General features: G+C 32.5%; 4 long non-coding RNA genes across 4 annotated transcripts; 2 read left to right on the forward strand and 2 right to left on the reverse strand.

Moving 5' to 3' along the window:
- Positions 1 to 1,342: 1,342 nt before the first annotated feature.
- Positions 1,343 to 6,813, reverse strand: LOC147658570 (uncharacterized). The gene is made up of 2 exons (XR_015294303.1): positions 6,097 to 6,813; positions 1,343 to 1,465 (listed from the first exon to the last, which is right to left on the reverse strand). It is a non-coding gene; the product is annotated as an uncharacterized LOC147658570 (long non-coding RNA).
- A 3,093-nt stretch (positions 6,814 to 9,906) lies between these two features.
- Positions 9,907 to 11,032, reverse strand: LOC147658571 (uncharacterized). Its single transcript, XR_015294329.1, has 3 exons — positions 10,892 to 11,032; positions 10,326 to 10,828; positions 9,907 to 10,262 (listed from the first exon to the last, which is right to left on the reverse strand). It is a non-coding gene; the product is annotated as an uncharacterized LOC147658571 (long non-coding RNA).
- Positions 11,033 to 11,415: 383 nt separating this feature from the next.
- LOC105735467 (uncharacterized) lies at positions 11,416 to 13,314 on the forward strand. The gene is made up of 2 exons (XR_015294338.1): positions 11,416 to 11,581; positions 11,970 to 13,314. It is a non-coding gene; the product is annotated as an uncharacterized LOC105735467 (long non-coding RNA).
- A 6,634-nt stretch (positions 13,315 to 19,948) lies between these two features.
- LOC147658572 (uncharacterized) lies at positions 19,949 to 21,665 on the forward strand. The gene is made up of 3 exons (XR_015294340.1): positions 19,949 to 20,294; positions 20,646 to 21,006; positions 21,409 to 21,665. It is a non-coding gene; the product is annotated as an uncharacterized LOC147658572 (long non-coding RNA).
- The last annotated feature ends 281 nt before the right edge of the window (positions 21,666 to 21,946 follow it).

Genomic DNA, 21,946 nt, shown 5'->3' on the forward strand with positions numbered 1-21,946 from the left:
GCTTATTAATACACGAATATCCTTGCTCATTTATTCCTGCAATACAGTAAATATTAATTATTGAAAACGTATTTTACAAACGTAATTTCTCGTTTTTTTCACCAAATCATTGTTACTCAATTATGCGTTTTGTTCTTTTCTTTTTTTTTTTTACATTCAGTGCTTCTCAATATTTTTTAAGGCATGATCTTCTTTTATGAAAAGTATAAAAAATTTTATAACTCTCCTTTTTAATCTTGATCCCCTTCTTTCTGAACTAAAATGCATTTTTAATGGTGTAAAGATGATATAATATTTATTTTTGAAGATTTAGCGATGAAAAATCTATATTTTATAACAAATATGAAATATTTAATATTTAGAATGTGATTACAATTTTTTCAATTTTATCATGATAGATTAATATTTTACTTTATTCACGCGTGATAAGATGTAATAAATAAGTGTTAAAAATAATTTCTCTAAAAATCACTTATCTATATATTAAAAAAAAATTACTCTATACTATTCAGATTATTAAAAAAATTCATATTACTGAGAAGAATTTTCAAACAACGTGTTACGTATTTATACGGATAATAAATAAATAAATTTTTTTTCGTCCACATAATCCAAAAAATAACAAAAATTATTTTTCCACAATATTTTTTCTTTAAAAAAACTATTTATCTAAATTATGTAGATTGAAATATTTTATATATATATCATTAATAAATAAAGAAAATATCATATTTAGATAGCTATATTTAGCTCTGTATGAAAAAAATAATAAGAGAAAAATTAAAATCAATCTATTTTATCTTTTTTGAATTCAATAGTAATTTCATTATTTTAGGATTTTGGTTAAATGAATTAATTTTTTTCACACAGGTAGATATAATTACGTAACATTTATGATCGACTTTATATCAAGTCTTTTATAGTATCACGAGATTGGAAAATGAACAATTATCTTCCACGCTCATATCAATCTATGGATAAATAAAGATAACGATATGATAATCTGACGACTCTAGTTTCATAGTTTCTTCAATTTATTATTACATTATACATATTTTATTGCTTTTTAAACGATAATATTTGTATTATTTAAAATTAGTAAAAAATTACCAATAAAGTAACGTTTTTTTTTTTTTTTTACAAAACGAATATATAATAACATTCGATCATTAACGACACGACACTTTCTCATAGATATTTTTCCATCAAAAATAAAAAAATTGCAGTTTCGGCTTAATTTTCTCAATTATTGATGATTAAATGTTTAAATGTAAATATATTTACCTGAACGAATATGATTCGATTAATGGAGACTACAATAATTTCCAAATTCAACAATATATAAAATTCAACGAAAACTATTTTATTCCATTTTTATTTAATCAATAATAAAAATACAATTTTCTTATTATTCTTCATCTTCATTCTTTTCACTTAAAGAATCACCCTTCAAATTTTTGGATACCTGCAACCAAACACAAATTGTGTATATTTAATTTTCTAAATACATAAGTAGTTTTCTAAACGCATAAGATACTTAAGTATACCTAGCTAAGATATGAATGAACATTTCTGACACACTGCCATGATCGAGTTTGTTCCTCAATGTTTACTCAAGCTTTTCAACTCGAAAAAATCTTACTATCGATACATTTGATCAAACAGATTGTCTTTATTTTAGCGTAAAAAAATTTTCCATTTATACTTTTACTGTTTACTTATTTTTATCGTTGATACGATTCAGCAAACATTTATGCATTCTTATTATTAAGAAAAAATGAAAAAAAAAAAAAAAATTTGCGAAAATTTGCAAAAAAGAAAGACTGTCAAATCGTCAGAGTGACCGAAGCCGCGAAAGCCTTTTTCTTCGATATACCGATGGAGCCATAAATAGCGAACGTCAGTATCTTGGACCAGTCCCTGTTTCGTATTTATGGTACAGTCGGTAAAAGAAAATTGCGACGCGGTGAGAGATAACGCGGGCCAAAACGAAAATTTTAAGCGGGACGAGGTGAAAACAGAAGCGAACACAGATAAAAGAGGCAAAAGGCCGTTCGACAGTTGTCGAATGCAGCACGTGTCTCGTGCCACGTGCCTAAAGGTCGTTGCCCGGCCTATACCAGATTTTGTTTGATCCCCTCCTCTCCTCCTCTGCTGTCCCTCTCGTCCACCATCCCCTCCTACACTTTGCCTAGCTCTAGCTTAACTAGTGGGACACGTATATTTCATATATCGATTAAAGATTTATCGAGGAACCGTATTTTATCACGTATTCGTCCCTTCTTTTTTAATCGTTCTTTCCGCCCACTCAGTTTTATTCGCGTATGAATTCTACCGTATGAATACGTACCGAGAGTATTTAGTAGCGCATACTGTAGTAAGCGATATAGGAGTGAAGTGAGGGACAGACAGAAGAGGGCGCTTTGGACTTTGTCTAGTTCTAGCTTAGCTAATACTACGTATGCATGAAGTGTATCGATTAAAGATTTATTGAGGAATTATTCGATCTCTTTCTTTTTTTTTTTTTTTTTAATTCGTTCACTTTTTATTTATTCTATCTTTGTGGAATTTTATGTATCGTAGATTTCATGCGTATCGCAAGTGTTACGCGTGTAGAGAATATGATGAGAGGTTATGAATATAAAGTGAAATTACAAGTTTATTATCTTTTTGTTTTTTTTCTCGATTCTACTACACGAATTAGCATTATTCAATCGCGAGAGTAGAAGGAATATTAAAATTTATCAATTTTCTTCGTCGATTCTCAATAACAGAAAGTTTTGGATTCTCCAGTTATAATACCATCGTCGTAAATTAATAGTTTCGAAATTTCTATCGTTCTAACATTTGAATGATATGCTCGTGATTTTCTTTTGAATATCAGTATTAACTATAATACTGAATATTTTCGGTATGTTTTTTTATGTTTCTATGCATCAGTGTCGTTACGTAACTAAATGTAATTTACGACACGAACAATTCTTGACGCTACGTGAACCGCTGGCAAGTTACACTAAGCTCGTACACTGCAATCGCCACGTAAACCATCCGCTATTAATAGGAACCAGCCGCACCTATTTATCTTGCATAGGAGAGTCAAGTGCAGCTGGCTAACCAGCCGCTATGCACGACCGACAACGAATCACTCGATTAACAATCGAGTATTATAGTTTTATCATCCCTTTTTTTTTTTTTTTACTCTTTTCTTTCATAGCCTTTTTCGATCTCTTTCATCTACGTATTCATTTATTCTTTTTCTCTTTTTTTTTTTTTTTTTTTGAAGCTCTTAATTGTATCGATTATTCTATTACTATTATTATTTTGAACTATGTAAAACTTGACCTTTTGACCAAACAAATAAATACGTGTCCAAGTTTTTAAATCTATGATCGTGAAGCAGGAAACTGATGAAAGTGATAAGGATCGAAATGTATTTTCTTCGTAACTGACGTACGTATAAATCTATCGTACGCACAAATGAAAATACAAAATTTGCTTTTATACACGATACGATAAGATAAAAGGCGATATTATTTTTTTAGAACATGAAATGATCAATTTCATATAAAATATATCTGTAAAGAAATCTATTCGGGATTGGGTTTACTATGCAAATGTTTCGAAACATTAACCGTTTTTAATTTAATAAATTAAAATTTTTTAATCGTTATAACGTACGGCAAAATTATTGCATGTATGTGATGGATGTTGCGTCAGTTTTAAATCATCGCAAAATTTCTCTCATTTGTGTTAAAAAACAAATTGGCTGGTCATTTTTGATTTGTAACAAAATTTTCTCTAGTTTAAATTAAAACGATTTTATCAAATTTAATTCCAAAATTTATTCTTGTTCATCAACAAATCTAACTTTTAATTATATAAAAATTCAATTTTGCGAATGATTCTCAACAACACTCGGTAAATAAAACTTTTCGTTTATTTAGAAGTACTCGTGAAAATATTCAATTTATACAAAATAAATCGTATATTTTATCATTAATTGTAATTTATCATAAAATTACGATATTAATTCTCACAAATTTCCCGACGTTTTGAATCAGGAACAATAATGTTCAATATATATATATATACATATGTATATTCTCAAACGCCATATATCTCCTCCCCGTTTTCCTTTTTTTCGCATTGCGACATTTGAACTTTAAGATGTTCTGCCACGACTGCTACGACTGCATTAATTTCCGCGTAAAATCCTGTATAACCTAGCCAACAACATGCGGCTATGCGGCACCGAGGGAAAACACGTTTCCACGCCTATGCATCCCAACGGACATACGTAAGTAAGTATAAGTACTGTACCACGTGTTCTATCCTCGCGTGACTAGGTACTGGGAGCACGTGGCCCCCCACCACTTTCCCCTTGGATCCGTCGAACGCTCACGAAAAAGAAAGAAGACGGATGTAGTATAAATACGGGTGGGAAGGAGAAGGAGATTGAGGGGAGGGAGGCACGTTTGAGACTGGCGAGGAGAATTCGGAAAGAATGGGTGGCAACTTGATGAAAGCGCGAAGGAGAAAACCGATAGAGAAGGACGGAAATAGATAGCGAGGGTAGAGACGCGGAAGATGCAGAGGGTTCGCAAGGAGGAAGCTGAAACGGCTCGTATAAAAGATGGAATTTCTTAAGGCGAATGAAGGACAGAAAGTTTTAGAAGTATATGAATTTTTTTTTTTTTTTTTTTTCATGACAATTTCTCCAAGGGAATTTTTAATTTTCGTGGAATTATATTGTATTAAGTGTGTCGATAATATAATAGGCAATTACATTGAAAAAAGTGTATATCCGTAGATATAGTTTTATATCTCGAACGAAGATTCGTGTTTTCGCAAATTTTCATCGATTTGTCCGATTTATATGATAATCGATAAGTGATGGACAAATTGTTATACTTGATATTGTATTTTGAAATTTTCAGACATCTTTGTATTTTGTTACGAACTTCGATTTATAGGAATTGTACAAAGATAAATAGAGATCTCCATTCGTAGTTTTGGAATCTTCCACTTATCATCATAATGGCGCAACATGACACAAAAATGTCGTATTTCATGTCACTGTCCAACTACATAACAAATACATGCTAACCAAGATAACGAGTATTTCAAATAATCAAATAATCGAATCTTTCGTACCTCTCGGTATTTCTGTTTCACTGGATAACGTATTCTCGACAAGATTCGCATCACTTGTACAAGAATCGTGATATTTCAAAAAACTTTTTTTTTTTTTTTTTTTGAATTTTGATCTTTCTCTTTTCATTTATCAAAGCATAAAAAATTTCTTCATTTACATGATTTATGTTCTATGTAATTACTTGTTCAACAATTATTCTAAATCTTTTATCACGATAAATTCAAAAATATACTTTTTTTTAAAAAATGAACCGATGCCTCATCGATCGTATATTTTTTGTTATCTGATTAATATCGACTATTAAATCGAACGGGTCAAAAATAACCCATTTTTTATTATAATTTATATTGTTTAACTTTTTCAACTCTGGTAGGATATATCTCAATGAATATTTTTGAGTCTTTATAGTCTGACTATACTACCTATACTATTACTATATCTATTGATTGATAACAATATGATTGTGACAATCATAGCCACGAACTGGATAATCTTTATTTAAATAAATAAGTATATATATATATATATAGTTACCAGATTAAACGACTGATATATTTTAAACAATTCTCAAAAATTTTATATTCTTTTTGTTGAAAAATTTTTCATATTATTGCTTTTTTTTTTCATTTGAACAAACCTTTAATTGTGTTTAAATATAAATATATTTACAATGAAAATAAATATATATTAAGTAGATATGTAACACACTGACGGAAGACCGCAAGTATTTAATAGCGCTTAATTTTAGATAGATATATATATATACATATGTTTCATTCAAAAGAACTACAGGGACGTTTCAATTTTTAAATAAAATTTAATTCATACATGTTTTATTTTCATACTTTTAATAGGAAAAAATCGAATAGAAAAATGTCAAGTCGAAAGGATTAATCGAATATAAATAATCGAAAAATATAAGGCATCCGGTAAGTACGTACGTGCAGCGCGACGATGGAAGTTTTATTTCGATAATTGCTCGTACGGGAGTTTCTTCCAATAACGCCCAACACTGACGACGAGTAGGTGACACAGGGGAATAAGCTCGAAGAGAAAGGACAGGCAACCGAAAGAGCGGAGGTTGTCAAAAAAGAAAGGAAGAAATAGAGAGATGGGGTTGGAATAAAAGAGGCTAAAGGGAGAAAAGAGAGGGAGTGCTCGACGAAGATAGAAGGAGAGAGGGAGAGAGGTAAAGAAAGAAAGAAATAGAAAGGGATAGAGCACGAGATGACGGAAGAAAAGGGGAGCAGAGAGCGAGAACAAAGTTGGTGGTGGGGTCGATAGTTGGCCGAGTTGGCGAGAGAGCCGGTTGTGTAACAAAGGAACGAAGCAAGTAACAAGAATCCCAAGGTGCATTCGTCGATTTACTCCGGCTTCCTTGTACGAGCGGCGTTCCGCTGATAAATCAGCGAACGTCGTCCCTCAACTTGCAACTTCTACTTGCGCGTATGGTTCGTTTCTAATCTAAACCGATAACACCCGAGATCATGCGACGAGTTCCGACCATCTGCTCGCGTTATATCCTACCGGGCTTTCGCAACCATTTTACGCGAAGAATATTACAATTAGAACGGGTCAATTGATGTCATTCTCGATAACATGTTGTTCAATGAAATCGTTTCGCTCGAATAATGTTAGTTTTCTCATAAATTTGTATGTTTTTTAGATCGTATATATAAATATATATACGGATCATTATATTTGCCAATTAGTCATGCTTTTCAATTAATATTACTGTTGATATTATTTTTAATTATTATATTATTTTTTATTTTATTATTCCGTTAACAATTAAATAATTATCGATTCATAAAATTAAAAAGAAATTACTAACTGTGAATATATTAATTGATTTTTACATTTGCAAGAATAATAGTCTATATAACACTTAAATATTTATATTTTTTCAATATGTCTGATTTTGTTCTGTAATCTAAACAATTAAATATTTATTTTAAAATTTTTTCAAATCGACAATAATTAATTTCTTTAAGTTATGTTTCGATGAGAATATACCATTTATATCTTTCAATTGTTTTCTTGCAATTGTTAATATATAATAAACAAATCATAATTACTACAATTATCTGTATCCCTTTTCTCAAAACGTTGCCTTATTTAATTAACAAATCTATAAATTTACGTCTACGATCAAACGTCAAAAAGAGAATGCGGAACTTATAAATGTATTTAAAAAAAAAAAAAGGACTGCATTCTAAAATAAAATATAATATTCTAAAGTGCGTAAATAATACAAGAGAGAACAAGACAGGAAGAAACAAAGCACGGAGAGGAGAGAAACGTAGGAGAAAAAAATTGCAAACATCGGGAGAGGACGGAAGAGGAAAAAGGGGCGAAGCCGAGCAAAGACTTACACGAGTTGTTGCTTACGTAAGTAATGTACGCAGATAAGAATGTGCTTATCTGAAGAACGCTAGCATGCGAGCTACCTCGAACGACAGAAAAGTATGCGCGTTAAATCGGAACGGTACACTGCGACGACACGACTTCTTTGAACTTTATTGGCTGTTTACAACAGCCAATCATTTCATACATTTTTACACGCTCATAAGTAATTTCTATTTATGACATCCATTAGTAATTCGATATATAATTCGTAAGAAAGAATAAACTTTTATTAACTCCTTAATCTAATCTAACCTAACTTTTAAACTCTTTTCGCTGAATTTTCGCTAAAATAATAATTAAATTTTTTTTTATTTATTCATTACAAAGCTCTTCTTGTCAAGCTCTTCTCGCAGATTTATGCTGTCAGCGATACTTGCATATGTCTCCATTACTGAGACTTGAATCTTCACAATCTCGACGCGAATATATTATAAATTTTTTTAAATATTTCGACACTCAATCCCTCTTCGTCTCTCATTTAACTGTCATATTATTTCATCCTTCTTGCAGGCAAAGATAAAATAAGGTTAGAATTTTATCGTACGTAATTTCCTGTAAATTTGTAACACTTGTAAATAAATATTTATATTATATTTATATACATGATGTTATCAATGATGTGGCAAGAAAATATAAAATCATGAATTCTTTAACGATAATAATTTTAGAATGAAAAATTGCTTATTATAATAATATATAACTCGTTATTTCATGCAAATAATCACAAGTAAAATTCTATCGATATAAGTAGATATGTCTATAAAAACTTCTTATTTATTAAATGTGGATTATCCTTAATTTTTTCTTTTTTTTTTTTTTTTTTCTTATATTCACTTTGTCATGATTTCATTATAGATATATTGTTATTAAAGAATTGCGTTATGTAACGACAATGTGCACGACAATTTGTTCAACATCTATCTAAATAAAGATCGCGAATTCTCCATATCTCTCGTGCCAATTATTTTCATAACGTGGTTAAAAGTGCACAAAAAATTTGGATCACAACTAATGTTTGTTTTCTCCCATTCGAATGAATGTTCAAGGTCTTTGTAAATAAAAGAGGTAATTGTCACATTGAAATCCTCGATTTCTCGGAAATGTGTTAATATAAAAAAATTAGATTATCTCGAAAATTCTTTTCATTTTTTCGGTATTCATCCCACAGTGAAATAGATTATCATATTTACATACTTTAACGATATTATTTATCGTTTACAAAATTTTATATATTAACTTATACGTGAACTCCTAATGTCCGAGTTTCATCCTTCCATTATTTTATATACAGTATTAAAAGGAATTGTATTTGCAAAATGCAATTATTTTAAACATTATTTAAAGGATTATTTTTTTTAAATAATCAATCATCCGATTATTCTTTTGATTAATTTTGTTCTAATAATTTTGTTAAAATTATAAAATATAATTTATATTTTAATATGATTAATTGATTAACGAAAAAAAAAATACACGTGATTTTGAAAAATTAAATGATCCTAATATCACTGAAAAATCAATATTTTTTTAAATCAAAAATGTTTTTAGAATAATTTAATTCAAACGAATATGACCAGGCCAAACTGATTATTATGAATTTACAGATACATAGATATAAGAAACAAATTAATATAAGAGTTTCGTTGACATAGGCCGCGATGGCCCCTCTTCCGTTTGCTACCACGAGGTAGGTCGATCCAATTGGGGCTCGAATAGCCTAACGTAGTGGCCTCCCCTTTGAGTTCCCGTTGCGATCAATACCCACGATGCCAAAGCCAACGCGGACTACCAACTTCTCATATAGGTCCCATCGTGAAGCATCACTATCCTTAGCTATATAGCAAAGATAGTGGCTGTCAGTTTATTCTCTTGTCAATCATAATTCTCGTTACAAAATGTATTAAAAATTTTCTCTCAAGACATAAAATTATATTGGATTATTACTTTTACTAAAAAAAAAAAAAAAAAATTAAACCCATGAAATTAAATTAAAATATTAAAATTATGTTATTTAAATTGTAATAGAATAATTTGGAAATTACGGTAGAATCGAAAAATAGATAATTTCTGGTTTAAAAATTGAAAAGTTGAAAATATAAAATCAAATTTGAAAATTCATTAGATAAGTGTGCGCTTATAATAATCGTATTATATGAAATATTCGATAAATTTTAAAACTTGATTTCTTAATTTCTAAAAATAGAAGAATTTTATTCCATTTTTATTTTCGATTCAATTTTAAATCTCTGAATTCGTTTCCTTCTCTTTTAGAGATATTCTATATATATTTATTTTAATCAAGTTCAGTTTTAAATTTTGCAAGAATCAAGAAATAGATACCATTTTACTTGTAATATATATCTTTATTTAACAATTTTGCCTAGTTGTATCTTTTCTTAATCCTTCAAGTCTTGAATTATGTCGACACTACTTTGTGCATACGAAGAGAGATCCTTGTTACGAAGCTGAATATGGTATCTCTGAATTATAACTTGTCAAAGAACTTCAAGAAAATAATATGTACAAGTTTCATCCATATGTACAAGTTTTAAAAATATATATTCAATTCAGTGTAATATGTATTGTATTAAAATAGTATTAAAGTAATAAAATTAAATAGTTGTAGAAAAAAATATGGCCCATCGTCGGCATAGCGTTTCGTTTCCACCGGCGTATCCAATACTTTATCTAAATACACCTACATAATACATGCATGTTTGTAAGAACATTTGTGAATGTACATATGTGAATTTATACGTACAGCTGCGCGTTGCGTCACTCTCCGCAATTTCGGATACCCGTTTACCTACTCGTAATCGCAACAAGGAAGAGGAAGCACAAAACTCCATTCCCCTCGATGACCTTTCTCTTTCTGTCGATTATCATCGAGCGTGCGCATATACGTCCGCGATCACGCAGTAACGCACGACACACATATACTGTTCATTCTCCTTGAAAGTTGCACAACGCATCGCCTTCCCATTGTTTCGACTTCACACGGTATATCCACGGTTCATATCCATTGAATCTATGGAATTCATCTCGGTACTTGATCAAAATATAAGAATTATTGGAACCTTAACTCTTTCGAGAATCGTCCGCAGCAGGTATATAATTTCCGATAGAATCTCTTTCATAATGTTTTTGGTGTTACAAAATGTTTTACCATTTTAATTTTTTTTAACATCGAAATATGTATCATTTCGTTATATAAATGGAAATTAACTTTTTACATTTATAAAAAATCTTGGCTGGGAAACAATACTGAAAAGAAAATTGAATTATTCATTATATTTATTTTAACCATTACCAATTTATGATTAATACTTTTTCAAAGAAGTTTAACGAAAGTTTAACATTATCGAAAAGTAGCACGCTCCGGAAGCGATTGATCCAAACAAATAAATATATCGTAAAATCGTATAGAATCGTATAGAACTTTGGATATACTAAATAGATAATGTGCAGCCACTAGCTCATTTTGCAAAGTGCATAGAAAGGTGCGTGTGAGCAATAGTCACGCATACAGTGTACTATTCGTAAAAGAGCGCGTATCCGTCATATTCCGCGCGACTCACACGCGCTCACGAACAAAGAAAAAGCCCTAGCGACCAGCAATGCGGCAACGGTGAGCGCCTGCGCGCCACGCTATGTGAGTCAAGGACGACACGTGCGCTTGAAACGACCTACTTATATCGCCGTTGCTTCGTGTACGATCGGTTCGCAGCACGAATCTTCCCGAACGTAGAAATAGGACGACCAAGTTCCAATGTTCTGTCGAGCTACCACCCCCTCCTCTTTCCTATGCGCGCAAGCTTCGTTAATCGACTAACCGCTATTCGCATAGCACCGTTCTTTCGCGTTTAATCTTTGAATCGTAAAGATCGTTTCAGGTTTCATTTTAATTTTTCTTCATTTTTTTATTCTAACACATCGATCGTATATTTCTTCAATTTTTTACAATTTTACGTGTTCATGGATATTGTGTGATCATCGTTTTTTCTATTCATACAAATGGTAAGTTAATATTTATCTCTGATCTTTTACATTTCAAATGAAAAAACAAGAAAAAAACATTAGTATCAATACGAGAAATATCACGCATTACGTAATGTCAATTTACATTCAACGATTACTGTAGAGTTTCAAAATTCGAATTAGCAATCAATAGTTTTACATCAATAGTTTGAAAAGTTAAAATATTCTATTCGATTAAAATAATGATTAAATCATGATTAGCCTACGAGTTGGAATATCTGGAAAAAAAAAAATCTTAATTGTTGGAAGCCATTATGGTGCCCTATATGCGAAACGTGCAAAGATCGATAAAAAAATGGGTCAAAGATTCAATAGCGCTTTCGATGTAAATTAAAATAGCAAAAAGTAATTTGATTATTTTTCTCAGAATATTATCGGATGAAAAACGATACGGAAAAAAGACAAATTCGTATTCATCCAAACATATTTATCATGATTTTGCGCATAGCGGCAAGAAGGGTTGGTTGAAATCCATCCCCATGTCGTAATCAAGAAATATATACATACTACTACAACGATCTTTTGGACCTGTAACATGGAATCCAAAAGCGGTGGGTATGAAGGCTGTCTCGATTCGTCGGTTTTCTTCTCATCGACAGCATAAGTAGCGCGTTTCCGCGCGGCTTGTGGCCAGTTCCTGTTCGACCATCATACGATCGTAGCGAAGCGCGGGCGTGTGGAATCTTCCAATATATACCACACAAAGATATGTCGATGGCTTCTACGTGTGCGTACAGAACTCTGCAAGTAGCAACCATCATACACGTGTGTATTGTATACATACATATATGTATTATATGTATATATGTATATTCATGTGTATGTGGTGTCCTCGCAGAATATCGTTTGTGTAAGATTGAGAGTGGCCTCGTGTGCTTCCTACGTATGTGTAATTGTGTGCTGCTTCATGGATAGTGAACGCCGCGGGAATTCGTGGTGTGCAATCGACCAATGGCAGGCCAAGTAGCAACGGCTATGCACCAATCAGAGAGCAGAAATGCTCGCGAATGCGCGCCACACTTACCACCGGATGCCGATCATACTTGGTAGTGGGGATAAACTGAGAGTGCGGCACAGGCTACGCGCTCGAGCGCATCCTCGTTCGTCGCTGCTCGCCGTCGGAGTCGGTCGTGTTCGGTACTTGAGTCCTCCTCTCCGACAATTTTCCGAAGTCTGAAGAAAGCTCTCTCGTCGTTTGCCAGAGGCTCGAACGCCATCGTGGTGATTACCACGTTCTCCATCCAACGACATTGTTCCATCACTTTTACTTCTCATCGTTCACAATTTGGATCAAACTGCGATCTGTGCTATCACTCCTGGGGACGTTTAAAATACACGACCTTATCGTGATAAAAAAGAATTCGTGTCGCATATCCGTTCGATTTTTATTGTGTCGTGGCGTGGTCCGTAAATTGCGTGCGTGGCGTGGTATCGAGACCGGACTTAATTGGAAGCGAGCACCAAATTCCGAATAATTGGCTGTGAATACAACTTGGCTTGGACCATTCACTGTGCACCATTTTTTATCTTTTTATGATTTTCCTGTATAAGTGATCGCGATTTCCAAAGAGTAGTTATTGCGGAAATGTGCATTTGCATCAAACAAACGATTTTAATAATTCATTTGAAGATTCAACAAATCAGTCGGTTAATCATTTAATCTGTATTGTGTTTTTTTTCGCATAATAAATTACAATTTTTTATTTCCATAATTTATATTAAACATCATATGTAATTCATTGTAAAAAGAACATTGTTTCATTCAATATGTCAATCCATTTCGCATATAATTTTTCCGATTTATGTCGTGTGCAGTGAACTCCGATAAGTGCCAGCGCGGCACATGGAAGTCTAACAGATCTCTTTAAAATCAGTTATAATCGTGAAAGCGAAGAGAAAGAAAAATACGAAACAATGCAGGAAGATTTTATTAATTTGGTGAATAACGATTTGACGATTAAAGATCTACTCTTTGTGCACATAAAAAAAAGGATTAAGCAGAAACGTTGTTCATACGTTGGCGGTGCTCGTGTCCGTGTTCCTCTGGCTATCAGTGGATAAAGATGGCGGTCTCGTCGTTTGGTTGGTTCGTTGGTTGAGTAGTGAGAGAGGCAACTGTGACGCAACCTAACGTCACGTGATCAAACCGTGGCTCTGCTCTCGCTGGGCCAGTGTGTGATCTAACGTTTGTTACGGCAGTTGGTGGAAGATAACGTCTTGAAGAGTGCAGGATAGACAAGGAGTACTTTTTTCGACGTTGCTCTCGATGGCTTACTCGTTGCCCGATGCAACACCTTGATCTTTTTCTCGGTCGCTAGGTCAGTGGGGGTGAGAAACTGGCTTGGCTCTCTGTGCTACGATAGTCAGTCTTTTTCTCTCTCCTATCGGCTTTGCGACATATCTCTCTCGACGTCAATCGAAGACAGTCCCACATTTACAAGAAGATAATACATTTCATATTTTTTTTTTTTTTTTTTTTATATATTTCAAACGAACGGTAAAAATTCTATATAGAATTGTTTACTGGTATTTGTGGGCTCAGCAGTGAAAACCGTGTTCCCCCAGCTGTAATCTTCTCTGTTAAAAAGGCTCTGGGATCACGGAAAACACTGCGCGAGTACTGACTATTCTTCAAGCGTATCATCTTTTTGTCTTTCCTAATCGTGAACAGCTTAACATATATAAATTATTTTTCCGTTCATTTAAAGCGTAAAGTGCAGTTCGACCAACAAATTTAATTCTCGAAATAAAGTGAAAGTTTATTATAATTCTTTTTTTGAAAATATCTATCGTAATATTTTTATTCGTTTTTGATTATTTTCATTCTCGTGTCAAATATTTGAAATTTTGCGCAATATTTGAATTTTCTTAAATAAAATTCGAATGAATGAATCGTAAATCGATTGGGTGCACCTGCTTCGTGGAATAGTCTTACGTAGCAGCTGAATAACACGGTCCTCGATCGTCGTTGCAAAGCCACTTCGTAATTGCTGTGCAAGATCCCCGCCGTTAGAACGCCGTTCACCTCGAGCCTTCTGTACTTTCTAAAACCGCTTACTTTCGTAACTCAGCAAATACTATCGGCTTCGTACCGCGTACCGGATTGTCGTCAGTGATTATGGGTTTACATTTTTTTCTTTTCCTAATAAAGTGTTTCGTTGTCGTTTTCAATATAATAACACAAGTGCATACAACTGTGTATTTTTTTTTTTTTTTTATATTGATATTGATATTTTCATTTTTGAAAACTTGTTAAATGTATGTTTTTTATGTTATCGTAATTATTAATACGACAGATATAATAATCGGTTTTTAAAAATAGATTGAATGTTTGTTTTATTATATATTAAAGAATATATGAATCATATATTTTTCATATATTTGTTCTGATGAAAGTAGTAAACGACGAAAAGATATAAAAATATCTATTATATATACTTAGTAAAAAAAAGACATTCATACGTGAGATCTTGTTCTAAGAATATTAATAATACGTAAACTAAACTGGTGTATCGTGGATCAGAGGAGAATCATTAGGGTAAATGGACTAATACATGCAATTGAGAAGTTTGGAAAGTAACCACTCGTTGGGAAGAATGGGCAGGTAGGAGACGATGATGGAATGAGATATACTGTGTGCGCACATACATACAAGGAGGAAAGGGAAGTGGGACTGGCTTGCCTTGTGCCACTTTATACGTACGTACCGCTATCGAGATGTAGACTCGATACTTTGTACCGGTCTTGTAATATTACCAGATTTGTTCTTTCTTTCTATGTCACCGACATTGGCTTCACTTGTTACCACACTGTTGTACAATTATAATGAGTTATATATCTTTACATCGTTCCGATCAAATTTCCTTTTCTATTTTTTATATAAAATTTAAATGAATTTGTTTTCATTCGATTAATATATAATTTTCCATTTTTTATAAAAAAAAAAAATTCAAATAGCCTTTCTCTTATTACTACCATTTTGGTATTTGGACTTTAAGTATGATTCCGACATGACAGTAGAATAAGGTAATTCCATTGGTCGATTCTGAAGAATCGTAAAAGGAATTGGGAAGTGGCTTGGAAAGGAAAGAAATGTAAAGCCATAAATATTTTAAAATTTGTGAAAAGAGACAAGCGACGGGTGGTCAACAACCGCCATTTTATGGACGCCACCGCATTGCGGCCATCTTTTGTATAGTAACCGAAGCGTTTCTATTTCCATTTGGGGTTGCTCGATTGGCTCGGATTCCATTCACGCGCTGTCTAATTTTACTCGTTGGCCTCGAATCTACCACGCCATGGCTCATTGCGTACTATCTGAATCCAAGAAAAGACATTTTCAATTAATGTTTTCTAAATAATCGAAGTCTTTTAAATCTATTAGTATTTCCACACATTTTTATAATTTCAATTTCATTTAATCTATTCTCTGAATTTACATTGCGTAGCATTATGCTTAAAATATTAGATTCGTGTATGTATATAACAACATATAACAATTCTATGGAGATATTGATGTGTGTATGTATGAATGTGTAATTATATAATATAAAGAAATTTTTATAAATTATAGAATTTATAGTAAAATGAAAGATAAGATTTTTTGTGCATATAATTTAAGTCTATAAATGTCAAATTTATTTTTGCGAAAATAAATTTAAAAATAAATATATATTCCAAGACTGCTTGCTTATTTAAAGCCATGCAATTTTAGTTCATTTGCAAATACCATTTTTATTTTTTAAACAATCTAGGACGAAAGCGTGAAAAATTTATTATTAAAACGGACATTTACACCTTCGCCTCGGTAATCTTATTAGTCGTTTCGAAAAAGGATTAAACTCTTTTACACGAATAATCTAAAACAAGCGTAACGCTAGTAACGCTTAATTCGTTTTCTTCAGGTTAATCGATTTAATCCGCGAAATACGAGTTCTGTTCTCGCTACATCATTCCAATACTAAATGACGCGACGAAAATTTTTACCATTAACCATATATTTTAAACTATTCTTAAACTTATTATTTTTAAAAAGCATTTATTTTGTCATTGCATATTATTAACAATAATAAATTCATAAGAAACTTACTACTTTTAATTAACAAACTTCATTATATATATTTTCTACTATCATTTTAAAAAAATTCTCAATGTCTACGCCAATGTTGTGGATGACATCATTGCGAAACGGTTGAACAGCGGGGGAACGAGTATCCGTAAAGATCGCGGATCATCACCAAGAGTGGGGTAGGGACAGGAGCGACAGTGGGAAGGAGAATCGAGGATGAAAAGGAAGAGATGTGTGGTAGCGATGGCCTTAAGATACATCAAGTTTCTTAAACTTATGTATATAAACGTTATAGATTAATTACACGTTATATATTAATATCTCAAATAATATTAATGTAAAAGTGCAATTAGTAGAAGTCGTGTGTATATAAGAGACGAAATTATGTAACGTATTTCATCTTGTTAATATATTTCTTCACTTTTCTTTCATGTTACCGGAAAAAATTGTCAATAGCTATATATCTGGATCTTCGATCTTCGCGTAAATTGTAAATTCAAAATTTTAAGAGGCAGAAAGAATTGAATGGCTATCGCTAGACAACGCAAAAGTCCAAGGCGGTTGAAGAATAAGTTGGAGAGACAAAGAGCGGAAGAATAGAGATGAAGAAAGAAGAAGTGAGGTTCTCCACGTAAAGAACTTATGGGGAGGGGAGAGGAGAATGAAATGATGCGATATAAGTATGAGAATCCAGTGGTGGGGTAGACACCAGGCAACCAGGCCTTGAACAAGCGAAAGAGAACAAAAACCTTCGGATCCTCGACTGTGCTATACACGCTATATTTTACATTTCATAAAGTTGTTCAAAAATGAACTATTACTTCCTCTTCGTATTGTCAAATCATCCAATTTCCAGTTTATTTTTAAAAATATATAATCGATATTTTTATTAAGTCGTAAATTTCATTCGTCGCTTAATTGCTTACAATTTGAATAGCTTAGATGCACATATTTATAATGATTGATTTAACCAAAGCTTGCTTTGAAAAAGTATCTTTTCCAAAAATTGTTATAATCAAAAAACTCTATAAAACTTGCACATGAAATTGAAAAATAAAATCTTTTTATAGACGTGCGATTAATAAACAAAAAAGTGTGATGCATTTATAAGATAAAATGGTAATCAAATGCATCAGCATTTTTTCTATTAATTTTTTTTTTTTTTTTTTTTTTCCACCATCTATTTCTGACTTTTGCACTTCGATAACGTTTTTTCATCGGAAGAACGTTACGTTACGAACTCTCGCGTTCCTATACGAGACATTTCGATATTTACACGTTTATTCGTCATATGTATAGCCGAGGATGTAATGTGTGCTCACCCGTTATCTCTATCAGAGAAGACAGAAGGAAGAATCCTTCTTGCAAGTATTCAGAAGTGAATAATATCACGCGGAAAATTTTTTTCAAACGTTTGAGTTTTCGATCCTTCTTTGTTTTTCGCTAACTCTATGCCATTCTCTATGCTCGTAGTTATTGACAAAGATGAAAGGAAATTCTAAAGTTTACATGTGTATACAACTTGCATACGTGCTCACAATCGATTGCTAAGCTTTGAATTTATGAAAAATAAATAGTATCCACATGTATCGCGTTTTTGCAATGTGTTAAATCTACATTGCAGAAACTTTTCGTGAAGAAGTACGTTAGTGCGATATCGAGTAGCATGGTAAATGTAGGTGAAAGAGCAGAAAGAATATGCTTATCAACATCGGAAATTCGATAACAGACCGCAAACGAGTATCAAATGTTTGATATTTTTAAGTGTTGAACATTTGAAGGATATTTTAAAATAATGTTATATATTATATGTAGATAAGTAAAGATGTGTAATTTTCAAGTTGAATAAAGTTACTAGAAATGACTAAAAAAGCAAGCTTTTCTTGTTGCAGAGAAGAAAAAAAAAAACTTTTGATAATTTTAGAAAGAGATACATTTTTCATGAATTTTGTTAGAATAAAAAGATCTATCGCTACGTCAATAGCTATTAAACTCTGCAATATTTTATGCAAACGATTTCATTTATCTTTGTGACTATTGATTACAAATTTACGATTATTCGTATCGGCATATAATTCTCTCCGGTCAATTAAATATTTTATATATCACAATTTTTACGATTTATGACCTGTTTCTTAAGATTCGTAAAAAATAAAATCGTTCTCGTCGCGTTCTAAGAGATTTCATCTTTGTTTATTGTCAAACTATGTTGCTATTCGATGCAATAGTAGATAGTTGTACGAATTTTTAAATTAAAATTACTTTTCGAATCGATTGTGCGAATTTAAAGTTTCACAAACAATAAATAAGCATATATTTAAAGAATATATTCATTAGAAAATATAAAAAGTATTCTCAAAAAGTATTTAGTCAAAAGTTGTTTTTTCACAAAGAAAACAAGCTGAAAGAAATGAAGAAAAAAAAAAAGATGAAACGCTTCTTATTTAATAATCCGTGACACGGATAAATTTCTTATAATTCACAAAAAACTGTGAAAATACGCGAATACGTAAAAAAAAGTATTTACAATAATAAAGTGCAAAGTACGCGCTTTAACGACGCATCGAAATAGTCTTTACGGAGGTTAAAAACCAGCATCGCTTTCCACTTAATTATCTCGATCGATAAAACAACCTCTTGCATGTAATGAAGCTGCATTACACGGAATAAAATTTGATGCGTATATAACGTTATAATATTAAAAAGAAACACAATTAATAAGAAAGTTAATCGAGTCATTTAAATTATAAAATTTAAATTGTTTATAAATAATCTTCGTGATCTTCAAAATTTGTATATATATTTTTTTCTGTAATTCGGCCTGTCCGAAATCGACACGGCTTCTCCAAAGACACGTATGTACACGCAAAAACGTTTCGAGATACGAAAGACGAATGGCCGAAACGGTGTGAAACGAAGGAACGAAGGAGGAGAAGGAAAACGAAAGCGAAGATTTCCGGTGGTGGGAAGAAAGGGAGAAGAGAGCAAAGAAAAGGAAGTGTTGCGAGGCGTGGGAGAGGGCGTCTCCTTTGGCAGAGCGAGGCCATACGCAGCAGAGAGAGAGAGAGAGAGAGAGAGAGGATTTCACAAACCGGGCTACGCTTCCATCCTTCACCGAAAACCCACCCCAACTTTCACCCTCGCAGCACGCCCGGACGACTCGATGCTCAAAGATGGCCGCCTAGCTGGCTAGGAGGTCACCGGGTGCCTCGCTAGACCACGCCCTACACTCGCCAAACTCGACAGCTTTCCACGGGGCCGATTTAGCTTCCACAGCCAGTACCAAGGGCGCCTCAAGGACGAACACCACTCTCCTCCTTCAAGAAGAGCTTGAGGTCCCGGCACGCTGCGATCGCTTCTTCCCGGAAATTACGCAATCACGCCACTTGTCATGCCTCATTTTGGTTTTTCTCAATCATTATTCCTTTCCTCGTTACACGCGCGTGCTCGTGTGTGACGTATATTTGATAGCTTATCGCGGAAATGTCTGTCTTTTCTTTAGTGTTTTTAAAGATTCGATGATGTATGGATTCGAGGGTATGATGTACGATAAGATGTAATGTTTTAACAAATTTATCTACAAGTAGAGTTGGAAATGAAATATGGATGTGCAATATTTGTGCAGTAAGACATTATACATTATTACACTTCTCTTGTTTTGACCAAAGGTTTTGATCAAAATTTTGGAAAATTTATAAAATAATTTCAATTTTTTTCTTTTATTCATTCGATACGTGCTCGAGCTATGAAATCTTTTTTTTTTTTTGAATGAAACGAGTAATTTCATACCGATAAATTTCTTTAAATGTTTAAGCCTCTAAATCTCTAATCGTTGTCAACAGATTAAATCAGAGATAAAAATAAGGACATAATTTCATGTCTCCAGCAATTATGTAATACGCGATATACACGTTTTCCAAACTGTGATTTAATAACGAATCAATACTAAATGAATAAATACATATTGTATTACAGCTTAGTACTATTTATCTTAATCTTGTTTCTCGTGTAACTGTTAAATTACTCGAGTAACTATGAAAGATATTTATTATCGGGGTCAGCTGCTTGCGCCCCTTTTCACGGGAGCTTACAACAAACGGAAGTACAATGACCAATGAACGCGTGAGTTGTGCATGATGAACAATTATGGAATTCAAAGACAAACGATCAAAAAAGAATACAAAGAAGCAAGCTGAGTCACTGCGGTGGTATTGTGAACCACCTCTCCTCCTCTCGCCGAGCTAAATAGGTTTTTGGACCGCAAGCTTTTTCGCGACAAAATCGATTGACCCGTTTTACTGGCCCAATTACTGGCCAACGTCCCACCAACGCCAAAGTACGTATAAATTTGCTATCTCGATACGTTTCTACATAACATACAAAGTGGATACATAGATAATGGCAAATGTATAAAGTTTTTTATTCTGGCAATCGAATATTGCTGAAACAAATAATATTTATTCTTGTGAAATTTGAAACAAGATGTGAAAATTATATTATATAACGTTATTTCTAGTAGATCTAAGAGATTCTCTTTCTTCATATTTCTTTCGTGATAAATGTTCATGAGAAATTTGATTTTGTGATTGTACAGTGGAATAATTTACTCACTATCGCCGTTAAAAATTTCCCATTGTACGACAAACGGTCCTTTATCTACCATCACGATATATTAGTTGCTTCGCAATGTTCTATAGTATACTCTTCGAGCAGAGCGATAAATAATACGTATCTACAGGTTCATTCATTCGGCTGGAACGAACCGGTGCATTTTCCTAATAAACGGCGAAATAGGTTATGTTACTGTTTCGAATAGGCAATTGGTTATGAACAGTTAATTGCAAGTGCATTACTATATATGGCACATCTATATAAAGTATACCTGCGTAAATGCTTTTATACATTATTCATATCAATAAATATTTACAATATATATCTATGTATAATTATATGTACATATAAATCTATAAGATTAAATTTTATATTATTCGTTTCCTTTTTTTATCTATTTTAATTTCTCTCTCTCTCTCTCTCTCTCTCTCGTCATTTATAATTTGCTTTGCTAATTTTTTAAGAATAAAGAGAATATTTATCCATATTATTATTTTGATACAAGATATTTACATACAATATTTTTACTATGATAACACATTATTTATTTTTCAAACCTTTTCTCAATCTAAACTATTCTTAATAGCATCTCAATTATTAAGAATGGTATAGATTACATCTTCACTTAGTCTTTCAATCAGATATCAGTCCCTGATTTCCTTCGT

Source organism: Apis florea, unplaced genomic scaffold (genome assembly GCF_048593485.1).
Source record: "Apis florea isolate Af1SG1 unplaced genomic scaffold, ASM4859348v1 contig_1914_pilon, whole genome shotgun sequence".
NCBI classification, from domain to species: domain Eukaryota; kingdom Metazoa; phylum Arthropoda; class Insecta; order Hymenoptera; family Apidae; genus Apis; species Apis florea.